The sequence below is a fragment of the Ambystoma mexicanum genome, chromosome 5p (assembly GCF_040938575.1).
Source record: "Ambystoma mexicanum isolate Mex_15411 chromosome 5p, UKY_AmexF1_1, whole genome shotgun sequence".
Classification (NCBI taxonomy): Eukaryota; Metazoa; Chordata; class Amphibia; order Caudata; family Ambystomatidae; genus Ambystoma; species Ambystoma mexicanum.
This window is the reverse complement of record NC_090930.1, coordinates 233266256-233287381: the sequence shown is the minus strand read 5'-3', so window position 1 is coordinate 233287381 and position 21126 is coordinate 233266256.

The following is a 21126-nucleotide window of genomic DNA, read 5'->3' as shown; positions in this document are numbered from 1 at the left end:
GCAAAATCATATTATGATAAAAAGACATCTGTGAAAGAGTATAGTGTAGAGGATCAGGTGTATACATTTCATTTTGGAAAAGGTAAACAGAAAAATTCGAAATTTCTGGGTGCCTGGCAGGGGCCATTTCAAATCATAGATAAGGTGTCTCCAGTGGTTTATAAAATATTAAAAACAGAGGGTGAAACAGTAACAGAGCAGTTTGCTCATATTAACCAAATTAAGCCCTGGCATCCCAAACATGAAGTAAGGAGACTTGAGTGTGTAGAAACAGATCAAGTGCCCTAAATGCATGAAAGAAAACACATGGGTCTAGTTATAGTGCCCAATACCGGAGAAATAAAAATAGATGGGGTATGTGTTGTAATGGAATAGATGTAAATAAAGATACTATATGTGATGATCGTTAAAAGGGTGCTGATGCTAATGAAATTGTTTTATTACAAGTTGAAATATGCTAAATGATCAATGACGATTTGTGTATGTTTGTTTTCTCTCTAACATGTGCTTATTTTCAGAGACCAAAGAAAAAGGGCGAAATGTTTTGGATCAAATATTTTATTTTTGGTAAAAGGGTGAAATTTGTATTGTGCTATGTACTTAATCTGTCTTTTTTCTATTTGATTTAGAATCATTAACCTGTGTTTTGAGGTCGGAGATCACAGGCCCGAGGACACGGGAGGTGATGGCGTCTTGTAGTCCACGGTATGAAGATCAAGTGCCTATGGATGGAGGTGAAGACAAAGTAATCGGGACGTCAAAAGAGATGATTCCTATGAAAAAGCATCCAAAGAGTGCCAGGATGAAAGAATTCAACAGATAAACCAGATGATATAAAGTTGATGGTCGGGACGTCTCAGAGGTGGATATCATTGTCATCAATGAAACAGAATTGAACTGAACCTGCAGTGTTGTGGGTGCATTGATTCTGATGCATCCTGGAAGTATGGAGTCCCACACCTTTATTGTTTTATTTAATTATTTTAATTTGTTACATTAATTCCTTGTTTTAATTATTTATTTTAGTTCATTATTTTATAATTGACTTCAAATATTGGGTTCACAATTAAAAAAATAACATTGGACTATGGACAATTCAGTTGGAGAAAAATATGTACAATATTTTACAAGAACTAATGGACTAAATGGATTAAGCAGTGATTTATTGTGTAAAATGTGAATATTCATTTTGTTGAATTGCTATGATGGAAAAGGGAGCACAAGTTGGGTTTCCTCCAATTGTGGCTTGGACCACTGCCAAATTGTCAGAAAAGGAGGGATAATGTAGTATAATATATAGCTCCATGAAGTTTATAGCAACTCACTGAATGTGATGGCATTTTGTTACCAGCAATAATGTAGCATACACATATAGCCAGCCTTATGTTGCCAGTATAACAGGTGAATATGTGGCTGGAGGCATGCAAGGTATGGAATTCATAATGCAGCCAAAGCCCAATATAAAACTACGGAGCGTAAAAGTGCATCATTTATTTTTATTGTTTTCTCTTTCTCTGGATTGCCTTATGCATAGAGGACTACATTATTGAACATTATTTATATAACTGACTGATTTAATTAACAATTACTAATCACTAATGCTAAATCATTAACATTATAATGTAGTCCCATGTACAAAGTGAGGTCAAAATACATATTTTGAAATTCGTTTTTAAACGTGCACTGGATTTTTCTCTCTTCTTTTCTCTTGCTGTGTTGAATGCAGAAAGCAGGAAGGCAGCAGGAAATCAAAAAAGATACAGTTATTGTAATCTGAAGCTACCATTGTTTAGGACATGAGGGTGTTAACAGAATACATTTTCAGCTAATATGATTGGAAGGAAGTGTATCTGTAGTTGTGCCATGTAGGCAGAATGGGACGGTGCAGAGCTTTGCTGGGAAAAGTCTGACAGAGGGAGAGGCAGTTCACTTTTCGAGAGACGGATGATCTTGGTGTCTTGGCACTGGCTTGGAATTTTCGCCGTGCATATCAGACACTGAGATTACAGAGGCGACCCCTGTCGACTGGGCCCACTCTTCTGAAGGAGGTCGTTTGGAGGAGGAAACCACACATCTTTTGGTAAGCAGCCAAAGTTAAGTGAGGGGGTCGCTGTGTGCTTTCGTGTGAATGAACAGTAGCAATCTAACATGTCATGTAGGCAGAGTACCTAAAAGAAATCCCCTGCAGTTAGTTTTTCATATGATAATGTTGCATAGTGAACATTGCTCTGTCTCTGTATTGTTTCTTTTCTTGTTTTCTATTACAGAAAATAATGCGATCTACATGGTAAGATATTGATTTGAATTTCAATTGTTATTCATACACATAATATAAAAAGCAGAACGTGTAGAGAGTTTTTGTTTTTCTCTTTTCTTGGTGCATTTAGAATATCATTTGTGACACGGGGAAGATTTTTTTAGCTAGTACATTTGTCATTTTTCTCATGTAGATGAACTAACAGAGAGAATAAGCTGTCCTAAAATGAGACTTAGCGGTGAAAAAGAGCTGTATGCGTGTGTTCCCCAGTGCATGCTGTCTGGGCGAAATCTAATACAATATATAGATTACTGGGGGTCCATGAACCAGTAATGAAGCAGTAATGAGGCCTATGGACACATAGTTCATTGGTGTAGATAAATCAGTGATAACACCACAGGTTATAGGTGACGCTCTATGTGAAAGTGTGGTGTCTCTGAATGTACGTCCAAGGCCCTCTACAGATCACAAGAATATTATAAGAATGAGGAAGGCTTTTTGTATGACGGGGCTATAAATAGGTGAGGAAATTATGCTCACTACCAGGTAGTTTATCACCAGGAAATACCGCCAATAGTGTGTATTACAAAATTATCCAATATAGTGTAATAAAATATGGTCACTGGAAGGAGGTAAGGCCAAACCCAATCTAGATGCAAGGATAAGTTATCACCAAATTACCACTCTTCTTTTGGTGGTAAGAAAATACAGCAAGACCCCAAATCTACACAAAATACCCTTCTGTTATCCAGCTTTAACATGGCCCTCTCACTCTCAATAGGACACATGGGATACACATTAACAAAACAAGCAGAGGTTACTAATAGAGCTTGAAGACCAAACCTGGCCTTATATATGTACTGAAAAACAGTGTTGTGTGAAAAACTGTTTCAGTTCCACATATATATATCACATATGATGCTACCTTAGGACCACCTATTCCCCAAGTGTTCTTCCCAAAACGATCTCACCAGCCGTATCAAAACAGAAATGTTTTGTTAACCACAGAGACAAAAATGTCTCCCAACGTGGACCAGTATAGACCAGCTGGTCCCTGACTCGCCGGCGAGGATGCGCCTGATCAATGTCTAAATGCATGCAGGGAAACTACAAGACTGCCGGGACTTTTAGTTTTAATATGAGCTTAGGGTGATTTCTGACAAAAGTGTGCTGCTGTAGGGCGGCTAATTTGTCCAAGAAATATTGCACAAACTGCTAAATTTATTTCTGTTTGGCATTTTTTCTTTGGGTCCAAATAAATCTCCAAAGACTGCTTCTTTTTTTCTCCCCGCATTTTAACCTGACACATGAGAATGACAGTGATGCTAGGCACACAGCCATTCTGAAAATATACTTCCACTGCACTTTCTGATTTAGCAATCGTTTGACATTCTTTTAAACTGTTGTTTTGTGTCATTATTTTCTTAGGCCTAAATGGTTTTTTGGCTAGGGACCACAATACCCATTTGCCCCATCAATGAGGGGTGACAACATCTTCAGGCAATGTGTCCCTATTAGAATGGGTATTTCATTGATGGACATGATCAATATTTCCTGTTTCATCCTATGTTTCCTTATCTTTATCGTAACCTTAATGACGCCTTTGATAGGTATTTCTTTACCATTGAAGTTGTGCCCAAGGCCTTCGTTTTGTCTCACCTTTATGGGATTTTGTGGGAATGTCCCTTTATTGATACTTTTTTCTAGTTCTTTTGACATTATCGTGGCTTGGGCACCCCTATCAATCATTGTAACTGCATTACATTTTCCTTCAAAAGTGATAGGAACACAGTCCCTGTCTTCAACCTCTTCTAGCACACATATAAAAGTGTGAATTTCTGCTGATTTCAGAACTCCCCTTCCGTAGCTCTTGTTTACTCCTTGCTAGACAAATGGGTTTATGGAATGACATTTTTCCCTCCTTTTTACCCACTTCATTTAGAATTTCTTGGTCTATTCTCCTGGGCTCAGAACTCATTTGGAGTGTAGCCACTGACTGCCCCTCTGACTTGGGACTACCAGTGTTCACACTGCAATCTTTGAACTGGAAGTGTCACATGGCAGCCTGTCAACTTCTGGCGCATGGCACCTGTATTGGTTTTGCATGGTGCCTGTCATTTTTGTCTCTTGGAATATTTGTGGTTCGAAATACTCAATAGTATTGTGATTATCCAGTGAGGATAGTCCAATTGTTGATCAAAACTCTTTGCCTTATGTTTTATTTACCCATTGGATGCTCTTTTTAAATCTAGTTCTCTGTTATTTGGGTTCTTCTTGTTCATTTTCCCCTTTTTGGTCTTCATTTTCACACAACTCAATAGTCTGGTTCAACTCTAGATTGAACCACAATTCCTTTTTGTGTGGGATGAAATTCCCTGTCTCACTTTTATTCATTTGTGTTTTTAAGTTTGAGTTAGTAGTCAGTAGGCAATTCAGGACCGTTATTCAAAGGTGATGCATGGGCTTCTATGTTTTCACAATACAGGAGCCAATAAATAGTTATTTATTGTCAGCACAAGATCACTTCTATGACATTCTACACCTTCACTTGGCTGTTGTTTTTGAACTGTACATAACTTTCCTATTTGTTCAGACAACATTTTGACTTGGGCCTCTAAACATTGAAACCTGTCCATGACTCTGCATTCCTCACTTTGTGGCCTGGGCTGGTACTGGTTACATTTACCCTGATTAGACCTATTCTGGTAACTTTCAGGAGATTGATATTTATTTGTATTACCTCTGAAATGATGCGACATAGCAGGTGGAGAATGTGGAGTGACCATCCTTTGGCCATGGTCGACTAGTGGTGGCGATTGGTTATATTGGTGAGGGACATAGCTCATATTTTTTCTTTCATTTGGTGGAAATTGCCCCCTATGCTGATTTCCATTTTCAATGAATCTATCCACATATCTTGGTCTTTATTGGTGGCCATACACCATTATATTAGGGTCATATCTACTCTGAGCCCCCAAAGTCTGATATGGGCCATTGTACATTTGATTTTGATTGTTTTTTAGACATGACATATCAGGGCGAAATCCCACTCGGAGAGAATTACCCAGATATCTAAGGCTAATGTAAGACTCCCTAATGCTGGGTTCAACTGATTGGAACGTAGGAGTTCGGGGTGGTGTCCTCTGTTGAGGCATACCTCTTTGATTACATGTCATATTGTGGTTTTGGCTGATTCAAGCAGCATTTTTTTACAGATTTTGCCTCCATTATGGCTAGTGTGGGTTCTTTAGATTTTGGCTTTGCCTCTTTATTCTTAGGCTCTTCCTCTCTCTGAGGAATAAATAACTTCATATAGTTTGGTCCCCTGTTCTAGTATCCATTCTAGTGGTTTTTCACAAATCAACTGTGATACAATTTCTTTTTGGAGCCCATAAATTTATGCAGACTTAAATTCTACAGAGTTAGGGTTACATGCCACATCAAAGCGTGAATATGCTCTTTTTAAATCCTGGAGTAACTGGTGAGGGGACATATCTGGCCTTGCAGTCATAGTATACACTTCTTTTTTGGCATCGTGTATGGACTGATAAGGTGAACATTGATGTCTAACCACTTTCTCAAAGTCTGTCCATGACAAATCTTCCTTTTCATTGAGACCCCGAATGACACTAGCAGCTGCTGAATCAAGCGTTAGGTGAAAATACTATCTGTATTATTCCCTAGGTATCTGGAGGGCTTTACATATATTGTGAACTGTTTCTAAATGGTCTTCCATGCAAGAATCACCTCCCTTTTGAATGGTTTAATCAAAGTTTTGATAGACTTCAAGATCTTGATAGGACTACATGATGCATTCTGGTGTGTGTTATTTTGTCGCTCATTTCTATTCTCTTGTGGGCAGGAATGATTGCGATTATTTGTTGGCGATTCATACCTGCATTGTTCCCTTGGACAGAGCTGGGATTAATTTCAGTTCCATTGAATGTAGTGCCTTGTCGCCTTTCCTGAGACTGAATATTTGCTGTTCTAAATGTGTGCACTGTCAATGAAGTTGTTTTGCCTCATGACATAGATCAGAATTCTCATCCCTTCTTGTCATTCTCTTCCACTAATTTGAATATCTCCTGTTCCACAGCAGAGGGATGAGTTTTTTAGCGGGGTTGGTTAGTGGTGGTGCTTTATCATACCCCCTCAGTTTTGGCCAAATGTCCCTGCCAGTATCGTACATTCTGGTGTGCCAAGTGGCATTCCACCTAAATTATGTGAAGAGTTGTGGGTTGAGAGCAGGACTATTTAGTGGCGATGCCTTCTCCAACCACCGTGTTCAGATTAATCAAGGTCTAAACCGCTTTGTCCCCTGGCATATCCTGATGTGCATCCACCATTGTCTCCCGGGGACCCATGAAGGGGGTGGGCTCTTTCCTGGGCCCTTGAGCTTCCTGGGCCCTGTGGTTTACCTGTTCAGTTGCCACTCTTCCCTTCAATTCTAACACCCTCTGTCTGTAGTTCAACTTAGGATGTTCCTATCTCTCTCTTTAGTTGGCCCTCTATGGGAAGGGCTGCACCAGGGTCCCCATCCCGTTTGGAGTTCTCTCTACTTCCCTGCACTTTGTCGTGGTCTGCTCTAGTCCTCTGTCTTGCCATTTGTGTTCATTCCTTGGGGTGTGGTTGTTTTTCATTAATCCTCTCCCGGTTCTGAGTTGAAGAGCCAGGTTTTTAGGAGTGTTCTGAATTTTAGATGGTCTTTCATGTTTCGTATTTCTCTTGAATGCTGATTTTTTCCTTGTTTATGGTTTAGGTTCCAGGCAGATGTCGTTGCTGGATCTGAGTGTTCTGGTCGGCTTGTAAATGGTGATTTTCTTTTGTAAGAATTCTGCTTCTTGGCCGTGGATTGCTTTGTGTGTTATGCATATTGTTTTGAATGTGATTCGTTTATTGACTGGTAGCCAATTTAGCATCTTAGCGCTGGAGTGAGGTGGTCCCTTTGTGAGAATTTGAGAATTATGGCAGCTGCTTTCTGTATACGTTGAAGTTTCTTCAGTAGATAATACAGCATTCCGAGGTATAAGCTGCTGGCCTATTCTATCCTGGACATGATGAGGGAGATGATGGCCAGTGTTTTGGGCGTGAAGGAGAGGAATGGAAGAAACTTTTTTATCATGTGCATGTGGAAGAAGTATTTCTTGATTTGTGTGTTTGCTTCTGGTTCTAGGGTAAGCTTGTTGTCCATTAGTATTCCAAGGTTTTTGACTATTTCTGATGGTGCAGGCGCTGTTCCTAGTTGTGTGGGCCATGGGATGTATTGGTTGCTTCCCTGGTTTTTGGATATACTAATGATTTATGTGTTACGCTCACCTGGTATCCACAGGGATGTCACCCAACCAGGTTACTCGCTGGTATGCTTCTCAGCTTTGCCCTGATGTGGTCTGCGGGGAAGGTTCTGCCTGAAAATACAGGAGGACTGTGTTCAAGACTGACCGACTGGGCTAAGTATCCTCCATCCACCCCCGTATGATTTCAGTCCCTCTGGCGCCCTCTCCTCACCTTGTGGTAGAATTCGGCGTGCTCTCCGTCCTGCCTTCTTTGCAGGGGTGCGTTGTCTTTCATGGGCAAGTGCAGTCCAGTTACGTCACTGACGCCGGCCTGTTTGATATTGTTCAGGTAGGTCTTATTGCTGTTCTTTAGTTTTGTTGCTATCCTACATACCTTTCTTTGTTTAAAATGTCTCTTTTTTCTCCCTTAGGTATGCAGAGCTTCAGCACGGAGAACTGGCTTGGTTTGATGGTGCATTAAGAGCGCTATGATGCGGTAAGATGCGGTAAGTAAGCGCTATGTGCAGCGCTGCAAAGTCTTGCCTTTGCTAACCTGTGTTTTCCTTCCTTGTAGGTCGCGGTGTTCTTCAGCATGAGTGGAATGTCCGGAGTGGTGCCAGCCGAGAGACGACCAGCCAGGTAAGCCTTTTTGAGCAGTTTGTAATTTGTAAATGTCTCTACTGCTTTCTTTAATGTTTCCTCTATCTTCCTCTTTCAGGTCGTTCTGTCCGGGAGGCGTGCAGATTCGAGGAAGCTGTTCTCAGTAGCTGCGAGTGTTTAAAGATGAAGACTGCAGGTAAGATGCTGCTGCTAATGACTTTCCTTTTGTCTCCTTGCAGGTTCTGCTTCTCCGAGGTTCGAGAGAATAGCTGGACACGGTGAGCGTCACGTTGCAAGCTGCAAAGTAAGGCGAAGCATGTTGTCTTGCTCGGGTGTGGTTTAAATAGCCCCAACAAAATAGTCCAGGTAAAGTAGTCCTTAGGCTACCACACCCAAAACACTAGACCGCATAGCTTGGTTCTTAGGAACCAAGCTATGTGGATGCCTCCATGTTGGCTGACAATACAAAAAAGTAGTTCCCAAGCAAATTGTTTTTCATGGTGTATGAGCCTAGCGCCATAGGCGCCAGGACTGGCCCCATGAGGGCTTTTGAAGAGGATGCCAGGCTCTAGAAGGCCGAGTCCTGACTCCACCTGGCCAATGGGTTTACCAGAGGGGGTTTTGGACGAGGGTTGTGACATTATGTCTTGCCCTGGTTAACTTTGAGGCTGTTTGTGTTAATCCATTCATAGAGTTCTTCGAGACAGTCTACTAGTGTTGTGTTCTACTCTTGTACATCTTAGATTTTGTAGATGATTTGGGTGTCATCTGCGTTTCTGTAGCAGGTGAGGCCATGTCTTATGATAAGATTAGTGTAGTCAGGTAGATGTTGAAGAGGAGTGGGGATAGGGAGGATCCTTGTGGTACTCCACAGGTGGTGCCCTGCTTCACAGATTTGAATGGTTTTATCCATTCTGTTTCTGTTCTTTCAGATAGAAAAGATGTAATCCAGATCAGCGCTGTGTCACTGATCCCTATTTCTTCCAGTCTCTTCATGAGGATGTTGTGGCTGACTGTTGAAAGCTGCGTTTGAGTAGTATCACTGCCGGGTTTGTGTTGGAATATGCATTAGTCTTTAAGACTGTCTCTGTACCTCTCATGGGTCTCATGGGTCTGTGCCTGGTCCAAAAGTTGGTGGTTTTCTACATGTTCCAGAATGTGTACGTATGCACAGGTATCTAGCAGTTTTGCTGGTTAGGGAAGATTCAAGCTGACTTAAGGACACAGGACAACATGAACTTTCAGAACTATGGAGAAGAAATGTGTTTGAGATCTGTTTTGAGGCACGCTTGACATGTTTGGGAAAGTTCATACACCCTTATAGAACATGGTGAATTCAGTTTCAGTTAACAGTTGAGTTTACAACATATTTCCTTTCAGAAAGAAAACATGGTAAATCATATATGATATCAATTACAAATACTGCATGGTGCGTCTTATTCTACCAAACTAGGCATTGGTTGTAATGGTAATTACACTCTAGAACATTTTTTGTTTTATTTTTATTAAGTGCCCACTGTGTCCTTAAGGCAGCTCACAATAAAAAACTCATACATGGCACCATTCCCACTCTCCCAACTCATTCACATAAAACCCTCACTTGGCAACCTGCCTGCCCACCAGTATGCATTGTATGAAAGTTTACAATTATAATTATCTATGGATTTATATTATAGATTCAAAACAGATATGACTGAGACTTTCCCTACCTATACTTAAGGAAAATAAGGCACAGTAATGAAAAGTGATTTGTTCAGGTTCACATAACATATGAAGTATGGACGGTTTGGATTTGAGCCCTGTGTTACTGGTTCCACAGTTTACAATTTAGAGAGCAGAGGAGACTTCATATTCTCCTATTCGACCTAGAACCCAGTAAACAGTTTCTGCAAAGCTATTATTCAGGGGCTGAGCTAGTATGGACATTGTTCAATAGGTCTGGCTTCAAAACACCAATGTATCTACAACAGGAAAGCCTCTTCATTGTCTTTATCCTGAGGCAAAAAACATCTGAAAGTCCACACAATTGTACAGACCCAGATAATAATTATAATGATTACTCAGTATAGTTACAAAATCAGTATGTACATGTTTGTCTACTTTCAAAACACCAAGGGCCTCATTACACGGATGGCGTTAAGGATTTACCGGTACCGGTAAAATACCGGTACCGGTAAATCCTTACCGCCTTACTACGAGGTCCCTTTGCGGGTTGGGGGATTTAACGCCTGCTTTTTGCACGCGTTAAAAACCAACCCGCAAAGGGAACCAGGGAGCTAATTACGGTACCGCAATTTGCGGTACCGTAATTAGCGCCTTCCCCATTCCCATTGAGTCCTATGGGGCAAAAATGGGAATGGGGAAGGGCAATGGTGGAAGGGGGAATTACCGCCCCGCCAACCTTGGAATGGGGCGGTAATTCCCCTTTCCACCAAGGCGGTGCTGGTATTTTACCGGCATGAACCATGGCGCTAATAGCGCCATGGTTCTCCGCCATCCGTGTAATGAGGCCCCAAGTCACTTGTGATGAAGCAACCTGAAAAATAGTTTTAATTGAAACAAATGTGTTGTTAGGAAAAAGAAAGGTGTTATACTTTACTTTATACTTGACTTTATAACACTTGTAAAGTGCAGGCCATGGACCCGTAGGCATTAGGGTGCTGACGAAAACATAAAGCAAGAGTGAGCCTTAGAAGGGAACCGGAAGAGAACAGAAAGCTGTCAATATACAGAACCAATTAAGTAAACAACCATGTTTTCAAGTACCTTTTAAAGGACTGTTAGGCTGAGCTAAGGGGAGGTTATTCAAAGCCGTGGGGGATAAGAGGTAAAAGGCTCCTTTTTCGGCTCTTGTGGTTCTGCTTCTGGGAATACTGAGAGGTTTCTGGTTGCTGGCTCTTAAGGATTGGCTTTAGTTTGTGTTCATAATAAATTGTCTCAGGTAACTTGGCATAGTGCCTTGGATACATTTGAAGGTGATCACCAGTAATCGGTAATGCATTTGAGCCTCCACCGGAATCCAATGCAGACTCCTTCTTGCGTCAGAGATGTGATCACAGCGCTTAAGCCCTGTCACCACTCGGACAGCACCATTCTGTATAACTTGAAGTCTATTATTTTCAGGCCCACCAGAATACTACAACCATAGCAAATTTGGGCTCTGATGATCACATGAGCAATAGTTTCCACATTAGCCTAATTGATAAAAGGCCTGAGATGGGCTAAACCTCCCATGTGGGCCTTCATTGAGAGCTGCTGGTCTAAAATGACCCCTGTTTTAAGGGTGCCTTCATAACCTCACCAAGTTGGAAACTTTGATAAGGTGAGCCATGCTTAAACAGCAAAGATGGTGAGCCCACAATCAAGAGTTCTGTCTTTATTAAGTACAAGATTGTTCCTCAGCATCCAGTGCTCTATGGACGAATACACACAATTCATTTCTGCCTCATCCACTGAATGAGTGCCCACCACAGGGACTCTTTCTCTCTCCTAGCCATTCCCTTACTGTGGCTTCTATTTACCGGCCATCTGGTCAGATCTCTTCCGTCCTCTCTGAGTGGGTGGACCTCTCCTCTTCCCTCCTGGTCTCGCTCAACTCCTCCTTTTTGGAGACTTCAACATCCACCTGGATGCTTCCTGTCATTCCTCTGGACTCTTTTGCGACCTTTGGGACTCTCTCAAGCTCTAAGCTCTAATTTCCCCCCTGGCCCGTCTCACTCTGCAGGGCATACTTTGGATTTTCTCAGACCTTCCACTTTGTATCCCTCTCACAACTTCTCTCTCCTTCAGTGACCCCTTTCTCCTTTCCTCCCAGCTCATCCTCTCTACCCCTCAGGCCAAGCGAACTCCATCACTGCCTCCCCCCTTCTCGGTCATTCGACCCATGAAGCGCGTGTCAGTTGAGGCTTTCGCCATCACTTTCTCACTCCTTCTCTCTCTCTGGCTGACTCACACCCTGACACAGCCCTCTCCATGCTCCACTCTGCTATATCTGATACTCTCGACGTTCTTGCCCCTGTCATGAGGATCCTCCTGAAGCCCAAAGCCAAGTTCAACTCTTGGTACGACTAAGACCATGCCACCCTTAAACACAAGTGCCAGGTGGCTGAGAGGAAATGGTGTGCTTCATGTACATCCTCTGACAAACTAGCCTGCCGCCTGCTCCAAAGCCAATACTTGCTCTCTCACCAAGAAGCAAGCTCACATCCAAGCCCACGTCTCTGCGGCATGTAACAACTCAGATGAACTCTTTATAATCTGCAAGGAACTGGCCAATCATGCTGCGGTCTCTACATCTCCTGTCCCTTCCCAGGCCCTCTGCGCGGCACTGGTTTCTCATTTCATCTCTAAAACTCAGGATATCCTGTCCTCCCTCTCCTCCTCTCCCCTTCCACCCTCTAATCCCTGCTCTTCCTCTGGTCCTTCCCCGGACCACCTCTCCTCCCTCCTTCTCTGCCTTTCCCCTGTTCTCCCAAGATAAGGTTTCTAGACAAGTCTAGTGAAAGTCTCGTCAAAACAGGTTCATCCATGTTCCTCCCAAACCAGAAAGGACCACATTGACTCCCTGGCTTCAGTGCAGGCTGACTTCTGCAACCACGTCTTCGCCACTGAAGTCTTCCCTTCCCCCCTGAAGCACTCCCTTGTGCACCCTCTCCACAAGAAACCCTCTGCTGAGCTGCCATATCGCCCAACCTCCAACACTCCTTTTCTGGGCAAACTTGGAAAAGCAGGCCATCTCCCAGCTCAAGCTTCACACTGAATCTGTTGGTTGTCTACATGATCATCAGTCTGGATTCAGAGCTTCCAGAAGCACGGAAACTCCCCCCTGAACATCTGTGAAGACCTGCTCTCCAACCTCGATTCCAACACTCCCTGTGTCCTCATCTTTCTTGATCTCTCATCTGCCTTTGACAGGGTCAACCCTGCGCTCCTGCTCAACTGTCTCTGTGATAACCTGGGGATCACCGGTCAGGCCCTAGTGTGGCTGACTTCTTTCCTCTCTCTGATCGACCCTCCCAGGTTCAACTTGGGTCCTTACTCTCCTCTATCTCTATCTCTACCTGTGGTGTTTCCCAGGGGTCTAACCTCTCTCCCTGGCTGTTCAACCAATACCTGGCACTTCTTGCCAACCACATTGCTGTGCTCTGCCCCAACTTCCAGTGCCATGCGGATGACACTCAGCTCATTTTCAGACTAGCCTCAGCCACCTCTTCTCCCTCTCTCATCTCTGTCTGACTGTCCGCCATCCAGGATTGGTGTGCTGCCAATGATCGCTGCATTAATGCCAGTAATACTGAGATTCTCCTCTTCAGCACACCCACACCCTCCTTTCCTGTCACTCTCTGACTGGCCTCTCTTGGCCGTCTTCCTGCTCCCACCTGTGAGGCTAAAAACCTTGGGGTCATCTTCGACTCCACACTCTCCTTCTGTCCTCATATCTCTGATGTTTCTAAGAAGTCACACTACCAGCTGCACCTCCTCAGAGGTATTCTTCCTTTCCTCTCCTTCCCCTAGAAGCTCACTGTCTTGAGATCTCTGGTTCTCTCTAGGCTGGACTATTGCAACAGACTCTTTCTAAATCTGCCTGCTTCTACTTTCTGTCCTCTGCAACTCATCCAGAACAGGACTGTGAGACTTGTCCTTGGCCTCAAGCACAGGGATAGTATCTCTCCAGGACTGAAATATTTGCACTGGCTCCCAGTGGCTGTGAGTATTAAGTTCAAAACCCTCTGCATTGTCCACAAGGCCTTCTGGGGGTTGGGGCCTCAATACCTTCAACTCTCTCTTCACTCATCCGCCTCCAACTCCCTCGTGGTCAGTTGCTTCAACAAGCAACGAGTTTGTGGTAGATCTCTTTCTTCAGCTGGGCCTCACTCTGGAACAACCTCCCTGTCTCCCTGAAACTTGAGGAGAATCATCTCCGGTTCCGGAAGCACCTCAAAACCTTTCTCTTTCCTTCTGCTTTTTCTCCTCCTCTCCCCTGCTGACTTCCTGGCTGAAACTGAAACTTCACTGGTTACCTGGCCACCCTCTGATCGCGGGCCCAGTTCCCGTCCCTCACCAGTTGCATACCTGCAATGCCTTCCTGGCAACCCCTGCACTTGGGGACTGTTTTTCTGTATCCCTACAGTCCCACTACCAGCACCTGACACCTGATGTCTGCACTTACCCTTGGACCTGCCACCCACTGGCCTTACTTTTACTTACTGTTATTTATTTGATTATCCCATGTACTGCACTTTCCCCCTTCCCCCTTCCCATGCACTTGCACAATCTGAATGACACCTGGCATAGTAGGATTGTTGTCTGTCTTCCCTCCATTGCCTCTTGGCATCTTGAAACACTTGTGTATATGCACATTATAAATGCCATATCATATTATATCGAATATTGAGTAAGATTCTGGTGAAAGTTACACTGGGATTGCAGTAGTAAAATTAAAACTGATTGGCAACTTTGAGGTGGTGGTGAGTGTGACATTACCAATACATTTTTCAGCGCAAACAGCCAAGCTAGTAGCGCTTATTGTAGCTTTTGAAATGCATGAGGATGATGGGATCACAGTATAGTCAGACTCTGCCTAGGTGACATCATTGGTACATGCAGGACTGTCACATTTGAAAAGGTAGGGCTTCCTTTGTGCAGACGGCCATCAGTTGGCATACACCATTATTGAACAGGCATAGCCGCACTACAACTCTCATCATCTCATCATCCATAATCCATCACAGCGGTGAAGTACGCAGCCCACATGAGGGGAAGAGATTTAATTTCCCATGGCAACAGGGCTGCAGACACATAAGCCAAGAAAGCAGCAGATTTTACCAAAGTATCTGAATTTGACACACTGCCTAATAAGCATATAAGAGCACATAGCATGATGATGAAAGAGGGGTTTCATTCTCTACCGATAACACAAATAAGTGGACTGCAGGGACATGCACCACAAGAAGAGCATGAGCTGTGGAAAAGGAGGGAGTGTTTGTTATCCCCTACTAACAAAAAGTGGTGGCAGGACAGCACCGGCAAACCGGTCATTCCCCTCGCATTACTCAAGGTAGCATTGGATCAACTCCACCAGCCGGCACATAAAACATGAGAACGTCTTGCAGCCTTGATTTTGGAGGAGTGGTTTTCGCCTAATCTTGTTGAACATGTTGCTGCTTTTATAGTAAACTAGCTGATATACCCGGCGTTGCCCAGGATTTTATTTTCTTATAGGTACTATTTGTTAGAAATACATTGAGGTAGCTTTATGCTTTTGGGAAATACTCCATAAGAAAGTTGAAAAGGAAAATGTGCTAAATTTGTTTGATTATTTCTCATTGTAAAAAGGTTTTCTCATAAAGAGTACACAACACAATGTATTGTTCACCTTAAAAACTCATTCTGAAACGTATAACTGTGCGTGAGAACACCATGGAGATTTCTGAGCAGCATGATAGGTGACATGATGCCGACGGTGCCAACAACTATGAACCTAAAGTTCAATATTACACAGCCTTGGTGGGTCGTGATTGAGAAGTAACATGACCGGTGACCCAACTTTTTTCAAAGGTGATGTGGTGACATTCATGGATGGTCGAGGGAGTTGAGGAATTCTGTTGTAAAGTTTATGGCTTCGTCGGCATGCATCATCATATCGATTGAGTTGTACTTAGGAAATGCACCTGGAAGCATATCCAGAATCTGATCGTAAGGCCTGGACCTCAAGATTTGTTCTATGTGTCGAGACCGGTCCTTCTACGGCCGCATTGATGTGTAACTGATTTCAGGCAATCGTCTCAAGTGCTGCAATGCAGGGAAAAGGGTGTGGTGTCCAAATATCATGTAGCTAGTAATGTCCAGAGGGTCCTAAGAGGTGTCTACGCAAATGTTGATGCAGATTGCTGAAACAGTGTGGAATTGTATAAAGAACAATGCTTTGCTAAGCTACAAACACACAAACAAATTTTGACTTGTCCTGTAATCCAGGGAATGGGGTGGGGTGTTGAAATGTCATGCAGCCAGTAATGTCCCTAGGGTGCTAACAGGCAACTATGCAAAACATGGTACAGATTGTTGGAACAGTGTGGAATTGTATAAGGAACAAAGCTTTGCCACAAAACCCAGCACAAACAAATGTTCACTTTTATATATATGGATTGCAGTGTGTCAGAAATATACTGCAGAACGTGTGTTGCCAGTAGGCAGAGGAACAATACCCCGCCCTCCTCAATCTTTCAAGCATTTGCATATCAATTATGATGATATGCTCCAAAATTGCAATGGCTACAGATACTTGTTGCAATTTCTCCCAATGGATCCAAGCGAGTCCGTGCACACACCCTGATGCCACCTGTGCTGCCAAATTCCTTCCAAGAGACCTTTTTCCAAGATGTGGAGTGGGCAAAGTCCTTTGGTCTGACAACGGACCAACATTTGTGAATGAATTATTTGAGCACATCACATCCCTACTTCTGCTTACCACCCACAGGCAAATGGGATTTGTTAGAGGCTCAATGGCCTCCTCAAAGAGAGGATAGCCAAATAGAAAATGGCCCTGAACATTGGATGGCTTAATTGTCTACCTGTGACCTTATTTTCTTTGCTAAATCAGCCCAGTTCTGACCATCTCCTGACTCCTTGTGAGCTGGTGCCAGGACACCAAAGGCCATGCATCTTCCTCCTCCTACTAGAGTGTGAACAGATCCCCATAGTACCACTTTTATTCCTGGAAGTGAAATGCAGGAATATTTGGCTGCTATGATAGCAAGTATTTATTTTATATTGCAACAAATTGGCACACAGCAGGTGGGGTTGAAGAAGAATGATGAAGACAGCCAACAATCCAACCTACAGTGTTTGCTCCAACACCTGCCCTATACGCTGATTATCTTATTTATGTAAAAAAACTTTACCAGACTCTGGCACAAACCAAGATTTGAGGTCTCCTTTGTGTTGGAGGAGGTAACTCTCACCACTGTCAATGTACAAGGCAGAAGAGCCTGGCTTCATTAAAGTGATGTTAAACCCTGAAAAGGCAAGACACACCTTCTGTCAACCTCAGATGCCAAGACAGAAGAAGAAGTGATGAGGATCCAGGCACGATCAGCAACAAGGAACAGACAACTTTTAGGGGACAACCAATAAAACATTGTTTTCTTCTCAGAGAGACAACTAACCAGCTGAAGCAAACTTTCCCTATTCTCACCTGCACAATACAAATGTGCCCGCACATTGAAGCAACCCGAAGAAATAAAAACATTATCACACACTGTTATTCGAGGTTGCATCTAAGAGCATTACTGTATATAATTATTGCTTTTATAATTGACAGCCATAAGGCATTCAAGACAAGTAAGGTGCATCTTATTTCACCATTAGTTTACCCTAGGACTAGGTTTGTTTTCAAATGCATCCTCCTGGCAATTATGATGCAATTTTTCCTATATGTACCCATTGGTATCCAGAATATCAACATGAAAGTATTGAGTAAAAAGTGAAGAAAATTGATATTTTTAATTCTGCCAACTATAGGATTTTGGCATGCAGACCGCCTAACGGCCATGCACCCTTGCCACAGATGGACACATTAGCAATGATCATTGTAGCTGCCTTTTTCCCTTTTGCTGTCTGTACATCTTTGTTTTTATGGCAATACGAGAAGTGATTCTATATAATGTACCCATTCAAATGCATACTATCATGACACCCTTACCTATGTTGGATAAAGCAACAACCAAACCTTTTCTGTTACCACTAAACAGATTAAAAGAGTATGACAGGATTTTGGCACCAATTTCCAGCACACAAATGCTTAGATGGATCGATCTGACCAAATAAGTAATAATATGTGGTATCAGCAAATGACTCAGATAGGGAGAGGGGCGTCTGATGAGAGCTGCTATGTCTTCATAGCCACAGAAATAGCTGAAGAAAAAGCACATTGCCTGACCCATCTGGCACTCTGTTTAACCCAAGGATTATTCCAAGGTCAGACTGCATCCTTCATATGGGTAAATAAATCATAGGCCCAATAAGAAGATAATTATGTACAAGGGATTGAACCCTTGATAAGAAAGACAATAAACCAGGCAATTTGGAACAAAAACTAAGACAACAAGAAGCACGCTGGATCAGTCTAATGGACAAGTGCTACACTGGTCTGAACACAGACCAGGAGCTATGTCATTTCCTTTAAAGTTCAGCACCGTCAAAAATCATCCATAACTTCATTTACTCAACACCCTTCATCTAATTATCACCACTACAAGCAAAATCCATCTTTCTAACATCATTCGTGCATTTTCTACTCAAACAACATCCTTTTCCCCTTTTTCTGCTGCCACACCACGCATATCATATCAGCTTTTCTGCCGAACAGTTCTTCACAATCAATTCCATCTCTTTTCTAGACCACTATATACTCTATGTCATAGCTGTTCTCTCATGTAAATATAGAGCATGTCTTGTGCCGATATACTATGTTTTCTTATGCAATTCTATGACTGGAAAGCTCCACCTACTTTAATCTTACTTTCAACCAGAAAAAAAATGTCCCCTCATTTTATGTGGAAGTTTAATACTGTTCAGCTGCAGTCAACACCATACTGTCAACCCTAGCCTCTTTTAAACACTTGCCCTACATTTTTTCTCTCAGCGTTCAACACACTGTTGATTAATACAAATCTTTACCATTACCTCTTTTTTCAACCTTTCTCTCATTTTTTTTCCAGTCATGACTAGTCTTTACCTACACCTTCTGGCTTTTAATTATTCGGAATGACACCCTCATTAGTCTCCTATTATGTCTATCATTGCAGCACCTTTAAAAAATATAATAATAAATCCATGACCGCCCTGTATGAAGCATTGTGATTTTGAGCACCTCCAAACGAGAGCACCCATAACTGAGTGCCTCTTACTATTTCAGACCAGACCATATGGAATTTACTCATGTCATATAGACTGAAGCGAACCAACAATATTCATCATATTGACTTGACCGAAATTTAAGTACCATGCTCGATGCATTTACTCATTCATACCCAGTGTTACCCCTAAGCTCCACAGCACAAGACTTAACGCTCACGTGAATTTAAACCTTCCTGTTCCTCTTCCTCTCAGTCCTATCCTGCTACTTCATCCTACTCTCCTCCTGAAGAACTGCTGGGACCGTGCGGCGGGGAAACACGTGTTGAGGTACCGATACTTTATACACCTCTAAGTTGAGTTATGTGCTTTCTACACCAACAGATCTCAAGGAAATATTTCAATTAAACAGAAAAAAATGTTCTTCTCAAACCCAAAAGACCTAGTGAATTGAAATAAAGACTTACAACCAACAAGGATCTATCTCAATCTACAATAAGACCTAGTGAATCCAACTAAGGACTTCTCAACCCACAAGGACTTCTCAAACCCAAAAATCCAACGAAGGACTTCTCAACCCACAAGGACTTCTTAAACCCAAAAGACCTAGTGAATTGAACTAAGGACTTTAAATCAACAAGGATCTATTTCAATCTACAACAAGACCTAGTGAATCGAACTAAGGACTTCCCAACCCACAAGGACTTCTTAAACCCAAAAATCTCAGTGAACTGAACTAAGGACTTTAAACTAATAAGGATCTATTTCAACCTACAAACAAGATGTTTTCCCAAAAAAACCTCTTTTCTTGGTTTACATGTGCCAATCTGTGCTAATTTGAAATTAAAACTAACTATACTTTGAAATCTATCAGCTGTAATTATTTCAATATTGAGAAGCGCAACAGGAGGGCCTATTTTCTTCAAATAAGATATGAACTACCTGCAGCACCCACAGCAGATATTAGATTCTACGAGAACACAATGTTATAATACAGTGATAAAAATGGGAAAGAAATACCAAGATGTTGGGAGCAAGCACAGCTGCAAATAAAAGGAACAGTGCTCACACCTGAAGCATGGATCAACGGACTAGTGGTATGCAAAAAAGGTGCAAATAAGGTGTGCACTGACCACTAGCCCAACATTACAAAATTACTGACATGCGTCAATGATGAGGGGTGACATGTACAAATAGTGCCCTTAATAAATGCTACTTTGTGCTTCTGAAAAATGGAATGGTAAACATTGGAAAAAATAAAGGGTGTAAACAAGTCTTTGATGTTCCTGGAATAAAAGCAGGAACTGCAGGCAGTATTAATGCATCACTATTGGGCCTGTGGATCCAAAATGAAACTTCACCCGAATTGGGGATGACTGTGTTCCATAGGACTCGTAAACCTAACTGCTTTGGTAGTGCACAAAGGCAATTTACACGTCACAGAGTTCCCTAAGATGGATGCAGACCAGAAGAAGAAAAGATCCATCAACCTCAATTGAGAGAAAAGGGGTAATAATTATATCTCCACCAAAATGGAAGCAGTGCTCACTGAGATACCATGGGAGAATAGGTTATTCAACAGGGCACAAACATTCTGTGCCCCTGTTTTCCCTAGAGTATCGGCAACCATAAATGGTAAGTGGTTGCAAATAACAAGGTGGGAGCTATTACAAATGATGAACTCAATGGTAAAGGGCTTCAATGCCATAAAGCAAGAGCTATGTCCTTGACCTAATCATAACCATGGAGGGTGGGGTGTGTGCAGAAGATGGCACATCTTGTTGTACCTAATAGCCACTCATGACAAGGAAAATGGTACCCTTATGGAAGTCATAACACTCCTGATGCACTTGCATACGAAGATGGAAGAAGCGGTAGAAGAGATAGGGAATGACAACTGGTTCATTTCCTTGTTCTCCTGTATCCCCTCGTAGCTAGTCAATGCATTCAAGATACTAATAGCAATACTACTGTTGGTGCTACTGGGATTCTGCACTCTGAGAATAGCCATAACGCAAAGCAAGAAGACATCTAAGAAGGTGATGGGGATGAAGATAGTGATAAACATGGATATGACGATGCACGAAAGGACACAAACCGAAGACCTAGCTCATTTGGACTAAAAGCAAAGTCCTATCAACC